Here is an 18,944-nt window from a genome sequence, read left to right on the forward strand (position 1 = left end):
TTCTTCATGGAACATTACTTTTATTACCATGTGATGTATGCCTTCATTTCTAACAATGCTTTTTACTTTCAAATCTATCTTATCTGATATTAATATTAATACAGTAGCTTTCTTTTGCTTAATATTTTTATGGTCTCTCTTTTACCATGTCGTCAATTCATGGCATAAAGGAGTTATGAGACTTCTCTTGCTCCAGGTCATGCAGCTAAAACTCTGCAATTTGAACCCAGGAAATCTTACACCAAAGCCCGAATTCTCAACTATGCTGTCTCCTGGAATGTGCTTCCAACCTCAGAACCCAGGAAGCACATGTCTTCAATCTCCTTCTATTGAGTTTCTTTTCCACAGAGATATTTATCCTGTGTTTGCTACTCTTTATGTCTTTTTATCTTTCTCTTATTGTTTTTTCTGTATCATTGCCATGCACTTTTTGACCTGTTCTATATCTTGCTTAACAATATTCTCGGAGATGGCTTCATATGTACAGAGCTCCCTCATTAGGTTTAATGGCTGCATGGTATTTCATTGTACATGTTTCAGTTGTAAATTAGTTAGTCTCATAAGGATGGACACAGGTTATTTCCAGTATTTTTCTCTGTTACCAATAATATTGAAATAAATACCCTGTACATAAATAGCTTAGAAATATTGAAGTATATTTGTGGGATAAATTCCTAACAATGGAATTGCTGGGCCAAAGATTATAGGTACTTCCCAATTTATGGATAGCTATTGTACAGTTGTTTTCCACAGAGGGTAGATAAGCTATACTCCCAAAAACCACATAGGAAAGTTTCTAATCCCCATACAGTCTCACCAATTATATCGTTTCAAATTCTTTGACCTTTGTTAATCTGATAAATAAAAAAGATATATCACTGCTTTAATTTTCATTTCTTTTCCCTATTTTTGAAAGTTAAATTTATGTTTTTGCAGTTTTATTGAGATATAATTGACATATAACATTGTGTAAGGTATACAATGTGATAATTTTATATACATATATATTGTGAAATGATTACCACAATACGGTTAGTTAACACATCCATCACCTCACATAGTTACTTTCTGTGTGTATGTGTAATGAAAACATTTAAGATCTACTCTCTTAGCAATCTTCCAATATACACACAGTATTGTTAACTATAGTTCCTATGCTGTACGTTAGATGTCCAGAACTTATTCATCTTATAACTGTAAGTTTGTACCTTTGACCAAAATCTACCCATTTCCCCCATCTCCCAGTCTCTGGGAACCACCAATCTACTCTGTTTCTATGAGTTTAACATTTTTTAGATTCCACAGATAGGTGAGATCATACCGTATTTGTGTTTCTCTACCTGACATTTCACTTTGCACAATGCCCTCAAGATTTATCCATAGTGTCACAAATGGTAGGAATTCCTTCTTTTTTATGGTTGAATAATATTACATATTTATCCATTTATTTATCCATTTATCCATTAATTGACATTTAGGTTGTTTCCATGTCTTGGCTACTGCAAATAATACTGCAATGAATATGGGAAGGCAGATATCTCTTCAAGACCCTGTCCTGTTTTCATTTCTTTTGGATATGTACCAGAAGTGAGATTGCTGGATCATATGGCAGTTCTATTTTTAATTTTTTGAGTGATCGCCATACTGTTTTTCAAAATGGCTGCACCAATTTACATTCCCACCAACAATGCATAAGCGTTCCCTTTTCTCCACATACTCACCAACCCTTGTCATTTTTTTGATGATAGTCATTCTAACAGGTATGAGGTGATAGCTCATTCTGGTTCTGATTTGCATTTGATGATCTGTGATGTTGAGTACCTTTTCATGTCTCTGTTGGCCATTTGTATGACTTCTTTGGAAAAAATATGGATTCAGGTCCTCTGCTCATATTTTAATCAAACTATTTGGTGTTTTGCTTGTTTTGTTTTGTTTTATTTTTTGCTATTGAGTTGTATGTGTTCTTTGTATATTTTGCTTAACCCATTATCAGATATATGGTTTGAAAATATTTTCTTCCATTCGGTGGGTTGCCTTTTCATTTTTGCATTGTTTCTTTTGCTGTGAATAAGCTTTTTAGATTGATATAGTCTCACTTATTAATGTTTGCTTTTATTCCTTGTGCTTTTGGTGTCACATTGGAAAAAATCATTGCCAAGAATAATGCCAAAGAGCTTATTCTCTGTTTTTTTTTTTTTTTCCTAGAAGTTATAATGGTTTCAGGTCTTACATTTAAGTCTTTAATCTATTTCAAGTTAATTTTTGTGAGTGGTCTAATGTTGTCATCCAGTTTCATTCTTTTGAATGTGAATATCTGGTTTCCCCAACATCATTTATCGAAGAGACTACCCTTTCCCCATTGACTATTCTTGGCTCCCTTGTCAAATATTAGTAAACCTAATATGCATGAGTTTATTTCTGGGCTCCCAATTCTGTTCCATTGGTCTATATGTCTGCTTTTACACCACTATCATACTGTTTTAATTACTATAGATTTGTAATGTAGTTTGAAAAAAGGAAATGTGATGCATCAGCTTTATTCTTTTTTCTCGGGAGTGCTTTGACCATTCAAGTTTTCTGTGGTTTGCTACCTTTACAATATTTCATATTGCTTACAGTGAGTTTAGTACAATCTATTCTTTGTGCAGCCACCAATGTGGCCTTTCTTTCTTTTTTTTTTTAATAAAGCAGCTTCTTATTAGTTATTTATTTTATACATATTAGTGTATATATGTCAATCCCAATCTTCCAATCCATACAACCACCATCACCTCCACTTTCCCCCCTTAGTGTCCATACGTTTGTTCACTACATCTGTGTCTCTATTTCTGCCTTGCAAACTGGTTCATCTGTACCATTTTTCTAGATTCCACATATATGTGTTAATGTATGATATTTGTTTTTCTCTTTCTGACTTATCACTCTGTATGACAATCTCTAGGTCCATCCACGTCACTACAAATGAGCCAATTTCATTCCTTTTTATAGTATATATATACCACATCATCTTTATCCATTCATTTGTTGACAGGCATTTTGGTTGCTTCCATGACCTGGCTATTGTAAATAGTGCTGCAATGAACATTGGGGTGCATGTGTCTTTTTGAATTATGGTTTTCTCTGGGTATATGCCCAGTAGTGAGATTGCTGGGTCATATGGTAATTCTATTTTTAGTTTTTTAAAGAACCTCCATACTGTTCTCCATAGTGGCTGTATCAATTTACATTCTCACCAACAGTGCAAGAGGGCTCCCTTTTCTCCACACCCTCTCCAGCATTTGTTGTTTGTAGATTTTCTGATGATGCCCATTCTAACTGGTGTGAGGTGATACCTCATTGTAGTTTTGATTTGCATTTCTCTAATAATTAGTGATTTTGAACAGCTTTTCATGTGCTTCCTGGCCATCTGTATGTCTTCTTTGGAGAAATGTCTATTTAGGTCTTCTGCCCATTTTTGGATAGGGTTGTTTCTTTTTTTGATATTCAGCTGCATGAGCTGCTTGTATATTTTGGAGATTAATCCTTTGTCAGTTTTTCATTTGCAAATATTTTCTCTCATTCTGAGGGTCATCTTTTCATCTTGTTTATGGTTTCCTTTGCTGTGCAAAAGCTTTTAAGTTGCATTAGGTCCCATTTGTTTGTTTTTATTTCCATTACTCTAGGAGGTGGGTCAAAAAAGATCTTGCTGTGATTTATGTCAAACAGAGACCTTCCTATGTTTTCCTCTAAGAGTTTTATAGTATCTGGTCTTACATTTAGGTCTTTAATCCATTTTGAGTTTATTTTTTTGTATGGTGTTAGTTAGTGTTTCAATTTCCTTCTTTTACATGTAGCTGTCCAATTTTCCCAGCACCACTTATTGAAGAGACTGTCTTTTCTCCATTGTCTATCCTTGCCTCCTTTGTCATAGATTATTTGATCATAGGTGTGTGGATTTATCTCTGGGCTTTCTACCCTGTTCCACTGATCTATATTTCTGTTTTTGTACCAGTACCATATTGTCTTGATTACTGTAGCTTTGTAGTATAGTCTGAAGTCAGGGAGTCTGATTCCTCCAGCTCTGCTTTTTTCCCCTCAAGATTGCTTTAGCTATTCAGGGTCTTTTGTGTCTCCATAAAAATTTTAAGATTTTTTTGTTCTAGTTCTGTAAAAAATGCCATTGGTAATTTGATAGGGATTGCATTGAATCTGTAGATCGCTTTGGGTAGTATAGTCATTTTCACAATATTGATTCTTCCAATCCAAGAACATGGTATAACTATCCACCTGTTTGTGCCATCTTTGACTTCTTTCATCAGTGTCTCATAGTTTTCTGAGTACAGGTCTTTTACCTCCTTAGGTAGGTTTATTTCTAGGTATTTTATTCTTTTTGTTGCAGTAGTGAATGAGATTGTTTCCTTAATTTCTCTTTCTGATCTTTCGTTGTTAGTGTATAGGAATGCAAGAGATTTATGTGCAGTAATTTTGTATCCTGCAATTTTACCAAATTCATTGATTAACTCTAGTTTTCTGGTGGCATCTGTAGGATTCTCTATTTAGAGTATCATGTCACCTGCAAACAGTGACAGTTTTACCTCTTCCTTTCCAATTTGTATTGCTTTTATTTCTTTTTCTTCTCTCATTTCCATGGCTAGGACTTCCAAACCTCTACTGAATAATAGTGGTGACAGTGGACATCCTTATCTTGCTCCTGATCTTAGAGGAAATGCTTTTAGTTTTTCACCACTGAGAATGATGTTTGCTGTGGGTTTGTCATATATGGCCTTTATTATGTTGAGGTAGGTTCCCTCTAAGTCCACTTTCCAGAGGGTTTTTTTTTTATCATAAATGGGTGTTGAATTTTGTCAAAAGGTTTTCTGCATCTATTGAGATGATCATATCATTTTTATTCCTAAGTTTGTTAATATGGTGTATCACAGTGTTTGATTTGTGTATATTGAAGAATCCTTGCATCCCTGTGATAAATCCCACTTGATCATGGTGTGTGAACCTTTTAATGTGTTGTTGGATTCTGTTTGCTAGTATTTTGTTGAGGATTTTTGCATCTATATTCATAGGTGATATTGGTCTGTAATTTTCTTTTTTGTAGTATCTCTGCCTGGTTTTTGTATCAAGGTGATGGTGGCCTGGTAGAATGAGTTTGAGAGTGTTCCTTCCTCTGCAATTTTTTGGAAGAGTTTGAGAAAGGTGGATGTTAGGTCTTCTCTGAATGTTTGATAGAATACACGTGTGAAGCCATCTGGTCCTGGACTTTTGTTTGTTGGAAGTTTTTTTTGTTTGTTTGTTTGTTTTTTGCGTTACATGGGCCTCTCACTGTTGTGGCCTCTCCCGTTGCGGAGCACAGGCTCCAGACGTGCATGCTCAGTGGCCATGGCTCATGGGCCCAGCCACTCTATGGCATGTGGGATCCTCCTGGACCAGGGCATGAACCCGTGTCCCCTGCACTGGCAGGCAGACTCTCAACCACTGCGCCACCAGGGAAGCCCTGTTGGAAGATTTTTAATCACAGTTTCAATTTCATTACTTGTGATTGGTCTGTTCATATTTTCTGTTTCTTCCTGGTTCAGTCTTGGAAGGTTATACCTTTCTAACAATTTATCCATTTACTCCAGGTTGTCCATTTTATTGGCATCGAGTTGCTTGTAGTAGTCTCATACGATGCTTTGTATTTCTCTGGTGCCCATTGTAACTTCTCCTTTTTCATTTCTCATTTTATTGATTTGAGTCCTCTCCATTTTTTTCTTGATGAGTCTGGCTAAAGTTTTATCAATTTTGTTTATCTTCTCAAAGAACCAGCTTTTAGTTTTATTGATCTTTGCTACTGTGTTCTATGTTTTTATTTTGTTTATTTCTGCTCTGATCTTTATGATTTCTTTCCTTCTACTAACTTTGAGGTTTTTTTGTTCTTCTTTCTCTAGTTCCTTTAGGTGTAAAGTTAGATGGTTTATTTGAGATTTTTCTTGTTTCTTGAAGTAGGATTGTATTGCTATAACTTCCTTCTTAGAACTGCTTTTGCTGCATCCCATAGGTTTTGGATTGTCATGTTTTTGTTGTCATTGGTCTCTAGGTATTTTTTGATTTCCTCTTTGATTTCTTCAGTGATCTCTTGGTTATTTAGTAATGTATTGTTTAACCACCATGTGTTTATGTTTTTTACATTTTTTTTTCCCTGTAATTAATTTCTAATCTTACAGCGTTGTGGTCAGAAAAGATGCTTGATATGATTTCAATTTTCTTAAATTTACCAAGGCTTGATTTGTGACTCAACATGTGATCTATCCTGGAGAATGTTCCATGTGCACTTGAGAAGAAAATGTAATCTGCTGTGTTTGAATGGAATGTCCTGTAAATATGAATTAAATCTATCTGGTCTATTGTGTCATTTAAAACTTGTGTTTCCTAATTAATATTCTGTCTGGATGATCTGTCCCTTGGTGTAAATGAGATGTTAAAGTCCCCCATTATTATTGTGTTACTGTCAATTTCGTCTTTTATAGGTGTTAGCGTTTGCCTTATGTGTTGAGGTCCTCCTTTGTTGGGTGCATATATATAGATAGATAAATAGATAGATAGATAGATAGATAGGTAGGTAGGTAGATAGATAGATATTTTCTTCTTGGATTGATCCCTTGATCATTATGTAGTGTCCTTTCTTGTCTCTTGTAAAATTCTTTAGTTTAAAGTCTATTTTATCTGATATGAGTATTAGTACTCCAGCTTTCTTTTGATTTCCATTTGCATGGAATATCTTTTTCCATCCCCTCACTTGCAGTCTGTATGTGTCCCTAGGTTGAAGTGGGTCTCTTGTAGACAGCATATAGATGGGTTATGCTTTTTTTATCCATCCAGCGAGCCTGTGTCTTTTGGTTGTAGCATTTAATCCATTCACATTTAAGGTAATTATTGATGTGTATGCTCCTATTACCATTTTCTTAATGGTTTTGGGTTTGTTTTTGTAGGTCCTTTTCTTCTCTGTGTTTCCCACTTAGAGAAGTTCCTTTAGCATTTGTTGTAGAGCTGGTTTGGTGGTGCTGAATGCTCTTAGCTTTCGTTTGTCTGTAAAGCTTTTGATTTCTCTGTCGTATCTGAATGAGATCTTTGCCGGTTAGAGTAATCTGGGTTGTAGGTTCTTCCCTTTCATCACTTTAAATATATCGTCCTACTCCCTTCTGGCTTGTAGAGTTTCTGCTGAGAAATAAGCTGTTAACCTTATGGGAGTTCCCTTGTATGTTATTTGTCATTTATCCCTTGCTCCTTTCGATACTTTTTCTTTGTCTTTAATTTTTGTCAATTTGATTACTATGTGTCTTGGCATGTTTCTCCTTGGGTTTTTCCTGCCTGAGATTCCCTGCACTTCCTGGACTTGAGCTGTTCTTTCCTTTCTCATGTTAGGGATGTTTTCGACTATAATCTCTTCAAATATTTTCTCAGGTCCTTTCTCTCTCACTTCTCCTTCTGGGACCCCTATAATGCAAATGTTGCATTTAATGTTGTCCCAGAGGTCTCTTAGGTTGTCTTCATTTCCCCAGCAATGAATTCCACCATTCTGTCTTCCAGGTCATTTATCTGTTCTTTTGCCTCAGTTATTCTGCTATTGATGCCTTTTAGTGTATTCTTCATTTCAGTTATTGTATTGTTCATCTCTCTTTACTTGTTCTTCAATTCTTCTAGGTGTTCTTTCTTTCATTCTTCTAGGCCTTTGTTAAACATTTCTTACATCTTCTCAATCTTTGCCTCCATTTTTTTCCAAGGTCCTGGCTCATCTTCACTATCATTATTCTGAATTCTTTTTCTGGATGGTTGCCTATCTCCACTTCATTTAGTTGTTTTTCTGGGGTTTTGTCTTGTTCCTTCATCTGGTACATAGTCCTCTGCCTTTTCATTTTGTCTATCTTTCATTCTGTCTATCTTTTCTGGTTTTCGTTTCACAGGCTGCAGGATTGTAGTTCTTGCTTCTTCTCTCTGCCCTCTGGTGGATGAGACTATCTAAGAGGCATGTCCGTGGCCTTTATTTCTGTGATGGTTTTGTCTTCTTTTCTTTTTTGTCTTCTTCACTTCTTTTGAGTTTGGCAATTCAAGTTTCCTTGTATTATGCTACTTCATTCTATTATTCCTACACTCTCATGTCTATAATTAGAATTCCTATTTAAAAGAAGCAATAACTTCTTAACATTTTTAAATTCATGGCAAATACTTATTCACAGTTTTTTAACAACTCTATAAAAATATTTATCTGGTGAGGGTTTATTCCCTGCCATTCTTTTTCCTTTTTTCCCCTTAGAATATATTTGAATAGTTCTATGACAGTTCTTTTCTTTTCTTTTTTTAAATAATACTCCTGTTTGAATGAGGTTACTTCTTCCTGAACTAGTTGCCTGTTGAGTGATATGTTAAGAGAAGGACTAGGACTATATTCTAGACCACCAAGAATTCTCCTTAAAATATAAATTTGGGGATATTAATGAGTTATTTCTCCCCAGCTAGTAGAGTGATATTTCAGGGCTTCTCACAATGTGTTCTTTCTCTTCTACCATGCCTCACTAACAGACTGCTTCTGACAATATAGCTTATCTTTGGGTTTGTATTTCCTCATGTAGCCCCTCCTGACTCTTCTTCTTTTTACCAAACCCTGTCTAAAGAAGCTTTTGCTGTTAGACAATTTATCTAACTATATTGTCCCAGACAAAGAAGAGTTGGACTTTGCCAGCCTTGATTAGATCCACAGCATCTGGATCTCTCCCTCAGCATCTTTCTACATCTCCATTCTACTTCAAAGTATTTGGCAGCCTTCCTCACATGTCAGGATACAGAGTTAAAGGTATCTTATAGTGTCATGGAACATGAGTTTTATGTTTCTAATTTTTGTTCTTCTTATTTATTTGTGTAATTTCTAAAGCTGAAAATGAAAATATCTTCTTTATTTCACCCATTTTCAAACTGCAAATTCTGCATTTAAATTTTAAAGCATTTCTATGACTTAATGACTTATAACACTCCCTTTGAATTTCTTCACTGCTTTTATTTGTAACTCTTTAGTCACATTCATTCTTTTCTTTGCGACTATCTACAATTTATTTTCAATCTTATTCAAGTAAATTTTAGAAATAAGGGAATAGTCCTTTTGTACTGTCTTTTCCTGTTTTTTTTTTTTTTTTTTTTTTGGTGGTACACCGGCCTCTCACTGTTGCGGCCTCTCCCGTTGCGGAGTACAGGCCCCGGACGTCACGGGCCCAGCTGCTCCGCGGCATGTGGGATCTTCCCAGACCAGGCACGAACCCGTGTCCCCTGCATCGGCAGGCAGACTCGCAACCACTGCGCCACCAGGGAAGCCCGGGAATAGTCCTTAAAAAACATAAAGAGCAGCTTATTTTACAGCCTTGCATACCATCTCTGTCATATATTTCAGGATCATATTATTTTTTATAAATTATCACTTCTTATAAAAAGATCACAGTAAAATTTTTTCTCCCTGATAAGCAAAAAGTATGATGATGTATAATATACAGATAACATGTCACAGTTCATTCCAAAATACACACATTACCATAAAGAACATTATACAAAAGTTATGCTTTATTTGAAATTGGTAAACAGATATAAAAAGGAATTATTTTGAAATAGTATGTCAGTTAATTATGAAAATCATGTCCACATACATTTTCATATCAAAGACTGCAACTATTGGAAGTGTCTTTTCCTTTAGTCTCTTAAATAATCAAATATATTTAGAGTAATAAGCCACTTTTTAAAATAAAATATTAGTTTATCAGTTTGATAGGGGGAGGCTGAGGTCTATGACACATTTCAGGCTACATTTTATGGAAATATAGGGTTTTATTAAACTTTCTGTTTCTGCTGGCAGCTTGCTTAGGTAGCTGTGGAGGGCCATGTCATTACAGCAAATGCTGGATGTAAATTTATGTCTGTGGCATAAAATGAAAGATAAAATATCTGAAATTTGAAAATGTTTTTGCTTGTCTAACAATTTGATCTTAGAAGTTACTATATATCACCTTAGAGAAGGAGAGAGATAGAATTAATATCAATAGTCTAAATACTGGCTTGGGTTCCTGACAAGTTTTCCATGGGAGGCAATGAGGGTGCAATTAATGCTTACCAAAAAGAACAATTAGCCATTCTCCATCACAAAGCTCACATGTAATTTGTGGGCTGAAAAGTGTTGAATGCTAGGTCCCCAGATGATTAAAGGAACTTGGTCCAAGGTAGCTTTAAATCTGGACTCTAGAATTTAATAATTCTACTTAAATTAGTAAAAATGAGAGATGTAAACTTATCTGCAGATTTTTGAATACAACATAACTAATCAACAAATATCCGTAAGAAAGCTTTCCTTCTAAATGAAAAATTCCCTGCTCTGGTAGGCATAGCTTCTTTTTTCATATTCAAACTTCCCAGACACTTATAAATTAGATGCCCTCTTCTCTAACAATAAGGTTGTTGTCACAGCTGCACCAGTTCTATCTCCCCCTTCTCTGATTTTTGGGGGAGACTGGAAACCAGTGTGGTTTGTTTTTATACATCATGACTTGGCCCAGATTCACAGGAAGACCACAGAAGAGTCTGATAACACATTTGGACTCAGACTCCGCATGTAAAAATAAAAATATACATCCCCAAACCACTTTTTCACTCTCACTCCTATGCTTAAAACGCCAAAGTTGTTGTTGTTGTTGTCATTTGTGTTTCCTGCTCACACCACACGCCTATGGTGGTCAGCTGGGTCTCTGCTCCTCGTTATCAGTCTCGCTTGAGGACAAACGTAAATGTCATAGAAGAAAGGGAGAAGGGGGAAGCACACATTGTCCCTTTAACCTTCCACATGGAAAGAACACATGCAACTTCCTGTCACATGCCAGCAGTAAAATCAAGTCACATGACTCTGCCTGGCTTCAAGGGGATGGACACTGGAGATTGGTAGTTTTGAATACTATGTACCATTTTCTATTTTTTTTAAACAGGTAACATTTGATGTGTAAGAACATTTTTTTCAGACTCTGTTCTACAAAACATGAAAAACAAAGCTATTTCCTTCTTCTCTCAGATGACAAAAAAATAAGGACAACTGGACACCAATGTAAAAGGAAATAGAAGTGTAATTATGTAATAAAGAATTATTGCTTTTGGATTCATTCAGTGTTTCAGGACATGAAATACCATTTTAGGACAATGCCATGGAGACATGCTAGGCATTCATTAAAGTTTTTAAAAACAATTTAAAAACTGTTATAAAGTGAAAATTATTCACTTTATAATTATGATTGCTCTATTCTTTTCTGACCAATCTTTGTCAGTCTCAATCTAACTGATATCCTTATAAATTCTATTAAAAATATGATGGCTACTTTGCTTTCAGTGTATGTGAATAAGGTTATTTTAATGGCTTTACTATGTACATGTTAATTTAAGAAGTAACATGCCAGTCAAAGAGTTGATTATGACACAGTGCTTGTCCTTGAGGAAATGAGGATCTAGATGGAGGAAATGTTAGAATGGAAACGATATACAGTAATTAATTAAGGATTATATGCCAGTGCATTTCCAAAGCAAACGGATTTTAAATTTGTTGCAGTTGTTGAATCCTTCCTTCCTTATATGTAAGTCAGAGTTATTAGATACAGAAAAGGAGAGCTCTTCCAATTGAAATGGGAATGGGATGCCATGAATCTGTCCTGCTAGAACTTAACTCCTTGTGATGATTAAGTTTCTTCTATGGACGGTCTTGGCATTTTGGGAGCAGAGCTCAGGGACAAAAATAAACTCTCTTAGTCCCTACTGTATACATAGATAACTTTATTTTGTATGAATAATTGAAGACATATATGTAATGTATACTAGCCTTTGAGAGGTAGCAGTTTCCTGCCATATGTGTTGGAATGGCTGTGCCACAGACTAGACTATGATTTTTTTTTTGTATTTTTTGTTTGTTTGTTTCTTGTTTTTATTTCCATTACTCTAGGGAGTGGATCAAAAAATACCTTGCTGTGATTTATGTCAAAGAGTGTTCTTCCTACGTTTTCCTCTAAGAGTTTTATAGTGGTCTTACATTTAGGTCTTTAATCCATTTTGAGTTTATTTTTGTGTATGGTGTTCAGGAGTGTTCTAATTTCATTCTTTTACATGTAGCTGTCCAGGTTTCCCAGCACCACTTATTGGAGAGGCTGTCTTTTCTCCACTGTGTATCCTTGTCTCCTTTGTCGTAGATTAGTTGACCACAGGTGCGTAGGTTTATCTCTGGGCTTTCTATCTTTTTCCAATGATCTTTGTTTCTGTGTTTGTGTGAGTACCATACTGTCTTGATTACTGTAGCTTTGTAGTATAGTCTGAAGTCAGGGAGTCTGATTCCTCCAGCTCCGTTCTTTTCCTTCAAGACTGCTTTGGGTATTCGGGGTCTTTTGTGTCTCCATACAAATTTTAAGATTTTTTTTTTCTCATTCTGTAAAAAATGCCATTGGTAATTTGATAGGGATTGCACTGAATCTGTAGATTGCTTTGAGTAGTATAGTCATTTTCACAATATTAATTCTTCCAATCCAAGAACATGGTATATCTCTCCATCTGTTGGTATCATCTTTAATTTCCTTCATCAGTGTCTTATAGTTTTCTGCATACAGGTGTTTTGTCTTCCAAGGTAGGTTTATTCCTAGGTATTTTATTCTTTTTGTTGCAATGGTAAATGGGAGTGTTTCCTTAATTTCTCTTTCAGATATTTCATCATTAATGTATAGGAATTCCAGAGATTTCTGTGCATTAATTTTATATCCTACAACTTTACCAAATTCATTGATTAGCTCTAGTAGTTTTCTGGTGGCATCTTGAGGATTCTCTACGTATAGTATCATGTCTTCTGCAAACAGTGACAGATTTACTTCTTCTTTTCCAATTTGTATTCTTTTTATTTCATTTTCTTCTCTGATTGCCGAGGCTAAGACTTCCAAAACTATGTTGAATAATAGCACTGAGAGTGGACATCCTTGTCTCGTTCCTAATCTTAGAGGAAATGCTTTCAGTTTATCACCATTGAGAATGGTGTTTGCTGTGGGTTTGTTGTATATGGCCTTTATTATGTTGAGGTGGGTTCCCTCTATGCCCACTTTCTGGAGAATTTTTATCATAAATAGGTGTTGAATTTTCTCAAAAGGTTTTTCTGAATCTATTAAGATGATCATATGGTTTTTATTCTTCTATTTGTTAATATGGTTATCACATTGATTGATTTACGTATATTGAAGAATACTTGCGGCCCTGGGGTAAATCTCATTTGGTCATGGTGTGTGATCCTTTTAATGTGCTGTTGGATTCTGTTTACTAGTATTTTGTTGAGGATTTTTGCATCTATATTCATCAGTGATATTGGTCTGTAATTTTCTTTTTTTTGTAGTATCTTTGTCTGGTTTTGGTGTCAGGGTGATGGTGTGTTTGGGAGTGTTCCTTCCTCTGCAATTTTTTGGAAGAGTTTGAGAAGGATGGGTGTTAACTCTTCTCTAAATGTTTGATAGAATTTACCTGTGAAGCCATCTGGTCCTGGACTTTTGTTTGTTGGAAGATTTTTATTCACAGTTTTAATTTCATTACTTGTGATTGGTCTGTTTATATTTTCTATTTCTTCCTGGTTCAGTCTTGGAAGGTTATACCTTTCGAAGAGTTTGTCCCTTTCTTCCAGGTTATCCATTTTATTGGCATCAAGTTGCTTGTAGTAGTCTCTTAGGATGTTTTGTATTTCTGCAGTTTCTGCTGTAACTTCTCCTTTTTCATTTCTAATTTTATTGATTTGAGTCCTCTCCCTCTTTTTCTTGATGAGTCTGGCTAATGGTTTATTAATTTTGTTTATCTTCTCAAAACCAGTTTTTGTTTTATTGAACTTTGCTATTGTTTTCTTTGTTTCTATTTCATTTATTTCTGCTCTGATCTTTACGTTTTCTTTCCTTCTGCTAACTTTGGGTTTTGTTTGTTCTACTTTCTCTAGTTCCTTTAGGTGTAAGGTTAGATTATTTATTTGAGATTTTTCTTGTTTCTTGAGGTAGGCTTGTATAGCTATAAACTTCCCTGTTAGAAATGCTTTTGCCACATCCTATAGGTTTTGGATTGTCGTGTTTTCATTGTCATTTGTCTCTAGGTATTTTTTGATTTCCTCTTTGATTTCTTCAGTGATCTCTTGGTTATTTAGTAACATAGAGTTTAGCCTCCATGTGTTTGTGTTTTTTACGGTTTTTCTCCTATAATTCATTTCTAATCTCATAGCGTTGTGGTCAGAAAAGATGTCCGATATGATTTCAATTTTCTTAAACTTACTGAGGCTAGATTTGTGATGCAAGATGTGATCTATCCTGGAGAATGTTCCGTGCACACTTGAGAAGAAAGTGTAATCTGCTGTTTTTGGTTGGAATGTCCTGTAAAAATCAATTAAATCTATCTGGTCTATTGTGTCATTTAAAGCTTCTGTTTCCTTATTTATTTTCATTTTGGATGATCTGTCCATTTGTGTAAGTGAGGTGTTAAAGTCCCCCATTATTATTGTGTTACTGTCCATTTCCTCTTTTACAGCTGTTAGCAGTTGCCTTAGGTATTGTGGTGCTCCTATGTTGGGTGTATATATATTTATAATTGTTATATCTTCTTGGATTGAGCCCTTGATAATTATGTAGTGACCTTCCTTGTCTCTTGTAACATTCTTTATTTTAAAGTCTATTTTATCTGATATAAGTATTGCCACTCCAGCTTTCTTTTGATTTCCATTTGCATGATTATCTTTTTCCATCTCCTCACTTTCAGTCATATGTGTCTCTAGGTCTGAAGTGGGTCTCTTGTAGACAGCATATAGATGGGTCTTGTTTTTGTATCCATTCAGCAAGCCTGTGTTGTTTGGTTGGAGCATTTAATCCATTCACCTTTAAGGTAATTATCGATATCTATGTTCCTATGACCATTTTCTTTTAATGTTCACATGTTACTTTTTTAATAGGTCAGTAATATGGCCTTTTACTTATTTAAAGCTACAGAAAAATACTTTTTTTTCAAACACACACTGTATTTTATTTTTATAAGAGATAAATAAACTGACACCAAGCATTATAAATGGATGACCACAAGAAAAGCAGCAATGATTGCAATTACCAAACATGAAACACACTCATACTATGTCATAATTTTGACATTCAGTCCAGTAATCCTCCACTGTAATGTCTCCTTTACTTTGCAGTGAAAATTGATTTGTATATTTTTTGCCTCTGAATCCTTGTGGGATTTTTTTTTTAAATTCAAACAGAAAGTCACAAAAATTATAATCATCCTCATCAGTTCACTCAGTCCTATGTAATTAATTTTCTTTTTCATCTTGATCTTTTGTTAGCACTTTTATGAATTCATCAGTTTTCCATTAGAGTTCTGAAAACGGTTATTCATTCAGTTCAGCAGTATAGTCAGTTACCAGAAACCTGTACTTGTCAGAGTGTTTTCCATGAATTCCTTGAAGATGAAACCCTTTTATAGGAAAATTTTTGCAAAAGAAACAGAGGACACCCAGACTCTCTGTAAATAACAAAAGACTTAAAAATGACCACAGTTAGAAGCTTCCCTGGTGGTGCAGTGGTTGAGAGTCCGCCTGCCAATGCAGTGGACACGGGTTCATGTCCTGGTCCGGGAAGATCCCACATGCCATGGAGCGGCTGGGCCCGTGAGCCATGGCTACTGAGTCTGCGCATCCGGGGCCTGTGCTCCACAACGGGAGAGGCCACAACAGTGAGGGGCCCGCGTACCACAAAAAAAAAAAAAAAAAGACCGCATTTAAAGATTTGATGAAAGTTCATAATAATGAAATTGACAAGAAATTTAGTTATTTCTGAGATATACATTTTAAAGTAATAAGTAGAATTATGACATAACATTATACCAGAGCATATAAGATTTTTAGAAATCTCATGTAATGTCTGAAACATCTATATTAACATATTTCCATACAACTAACCCAAAGAAAGTTTAGTATTAGTTGTTTTTTGTTTGTTTGTTTTATACTGCAGGTTCTTATTAGTCATCAATTTTATACACATCAGTGTATACATGCCTATGAACATTTTCTTAATTGTTTTGGGTTTGTTTTTGTAAGTCCTTTTCTTCTCTTGTGTTTCCCACTTACAGAAATTCCTTTAGCATTTGTTGTAGAGCTGGTTTGGTGATGCTGAATTCTCTTAGCCTTTGCTTGTCTGTCAAGCTTTTGATTTCTCCATGGAATCTGAATGAGATCCTTGCTGGGTAGAGTAATCTTGGCTGTACTTTCTTCCCTTTCATCACTTTAAGTATATCATGAGACTCCCTTCTGGCTTGTAGAGTTTCTGCTGAAAAATCAGCTGTTAACCTTATGGGAGTTCCCTTGTATGTTATTTGTCATTTATCCCTTGCTCCTTTCGATAATTTTTCTTTGTCTTTAATTTTTGTCAATTTGATTACTATGTGTCTCGGTGTGTTTCTCCTTGGGTTTATCCTATATGGGACTCACTGTGCTTCCTGGACTTGCGTGTCTCTTTCCTTTCCCATGTTAGGGAAGTTTTCTACTATAATCTCTTCAGATATTTTCTCGGGGCCTTTCTCTCTCTCTTCTCCTTCTGGGATCCTAAAATGCAAATGTTGTTGTGTTTAATGTTGTCCCAGAGGTCTCTTAGGCTGTCTTTATTTCTTTTCTTTCTTTTTTCTTTATTCTGTTCCACAGCAGTGAATTCTAGCATTCTGTCTTCCAGGTCACTTATCCATTCTTCTGCCTCAGTTATTCTGCTACTGATTCCTTCTAGTGTAGTTTTCCTTTCAGTTATTGTATTGTTCATCTCTGTTTGTTTGTTCTTTAATTCTTCTAGGTCTTTGTTAAGCATTTCTTGCATCTTCTCGATCTTTACCTCCATTGTTTTTCCGAGGTCCTGGATCATCTTCACTATCATTATTCTGAATTCTTTTTCTGGAAGGTTGCCTATCTCTACTTCATTTAGTTGTTTCTCTGGGATTATATCTTGTTCCTTCATCTGGTACATAGCCCTCTGCCTTTTCATCTTGTCTATCTTTCTGTGAATGTGTTTTCTGTTCCACAGGCTGCAGGATTGTAGTTATTCTTGCTTCTGCTGTCTGTCCTTTCATGGATGAGGCTATGTAAGAGGCTTGTGCAGGTTTCCTCAAAAGTAGATGGAAACTTTTAACCTACAAGATTATTTTGGAATGACTGAATATATCCTGCCTTTAAAAAAGTCTTCCCTTTAATACATATTGTAAGAAACAACAAAATAAAACATAAGATGACAAGGAAAATGAGTGTAGAAAAAATGATAGAAATAGGATTATTATACAAAATCTATACCATATATGTCTTTTACGTCGCTAGCTGTGGCTACCCTTGTGACCCTGAGCTTGCCAACAATTCAATACTCAGCAAAAATATTTTTCAAAAATAAAGGTGAAATAAAGATTTTTTTCAGATATAAAAAAGCTGTAAGAATTAATCACCAACCAACCTCACCAAGAGAAATATTAAAGTAAGTCCTTCAGATAAAAGAAAAACGACACCAGAGAGAAATATGGATGTGTACAAAGCAAAGAGAAGCATTGGAAATGATAATTACATGTGTAAAAATGTATTATTTTTCATTATCATTTAAAGCAGTTTAAAAGGTAATTGACTACATAAACAAAAAAAATAACAGAGTAGTATGGAGTTTATAACATAAATATAAGTAAAATGTGTGACAAGAGTACTGAGGTTGGGAGAGGAGAAATTAAAGTGTACTCTTGTAAGCTTGTTATATCATACGTGAATTGATATAAAACCACCTGAATGTAGACTGTGATAAGTTAAAAGTGTATGCATTAAACCATAATATAACCACTAAAATAATAAAACAGTTAGAGGTAATAAGCCAGCAAAGTAAATAAAGTGGGACCATAAAAATAAACTCAATCTGAAAGAGGTTGAAAAAGAGAAAAAAGAAAGAACCGATAGACTCTGATTTTAAAGTAGAAATAAATGAGAGATAAACAAAAGGTAGAAAAGAAGGAGTGAAGGATGGCAGTTGGTAAAGTTTCTTTCTCATGATATTACAGAACTAATCAATTGATGGTTGATAGATAAACAAACCAAACTTTCCAAGTACAAACTCCAGTGGATAAAATTTTATGAGAATTTTTGCCAGTTTTGTTCCTCAAAAGTCTCCTCCAAATGACAGTGTCAACCAATGGGTACTATGGGACCCTAGACAGCTGAAGGATTCATATGTTTAGCAGGAGCATTATATACATTAGGACATTCCAGATAGGTCTTGGATTGACATAAATATGAGATAAGCTGAAATTTTTAGAAGCTGACCCTCTGAAATCAATCAAATTCTGAGAGAGACCAGTTCAGGTTTTTTGTTGTTATTGTTTGGATTTCTTTATTGAAGTATAGTTGCTGTACAATATTATATAAGTTACAGGTGTACAACATAGTGATTCACAACTTTTAAAGGTTATACTCTGTTTATAGTCATTAAAAAATATTGGCTATATTCCCTGCATTGTACAATACATCCTTATAGCTTATTTTATACATAATAGTTTGTACCTCTTAATACCCTACCCCTAATTTACCCATCCTCCCTTCCATCTCCCCACTTATAATCACTAGTTTGTTCTCTATAACTGTGAGTTTGTTTGTTTTTGTTATATTCACTATTTTGTTTTATTTTTTAGATTCCACGTATAAATAATATCATACAGTATTTGTCTTTTTCTATCTGACTTATTTCACCTAGCATAATACCCTCCAAGTCCATCCATGTAGTTGCAAATGACAAAATTTCAGTCTTTTTTATGGTTGAGGAGTATTCCATTATATATATACATATATATATGTGTATAGATGTGTATGTATCTATGTGTGTGTGTGTGTGTGTGTGTGTGTGTGTGTGTGTGTG

Source organism: Tursiops truncatus, chromosome 11, assembly GCF_011762595.2.
Source record: "Tursiops truncatus isolate mTurTru1 chromosome 11, mTurTru1.mat.Y, whole genome shotgun sequence".
Taxonomy (NCBI): Eukaryota; Metazoa; Chordata; class Mammalia; order Artiodactyla; family Delphinidae; genus Tursiops; species Tursiops truncatus.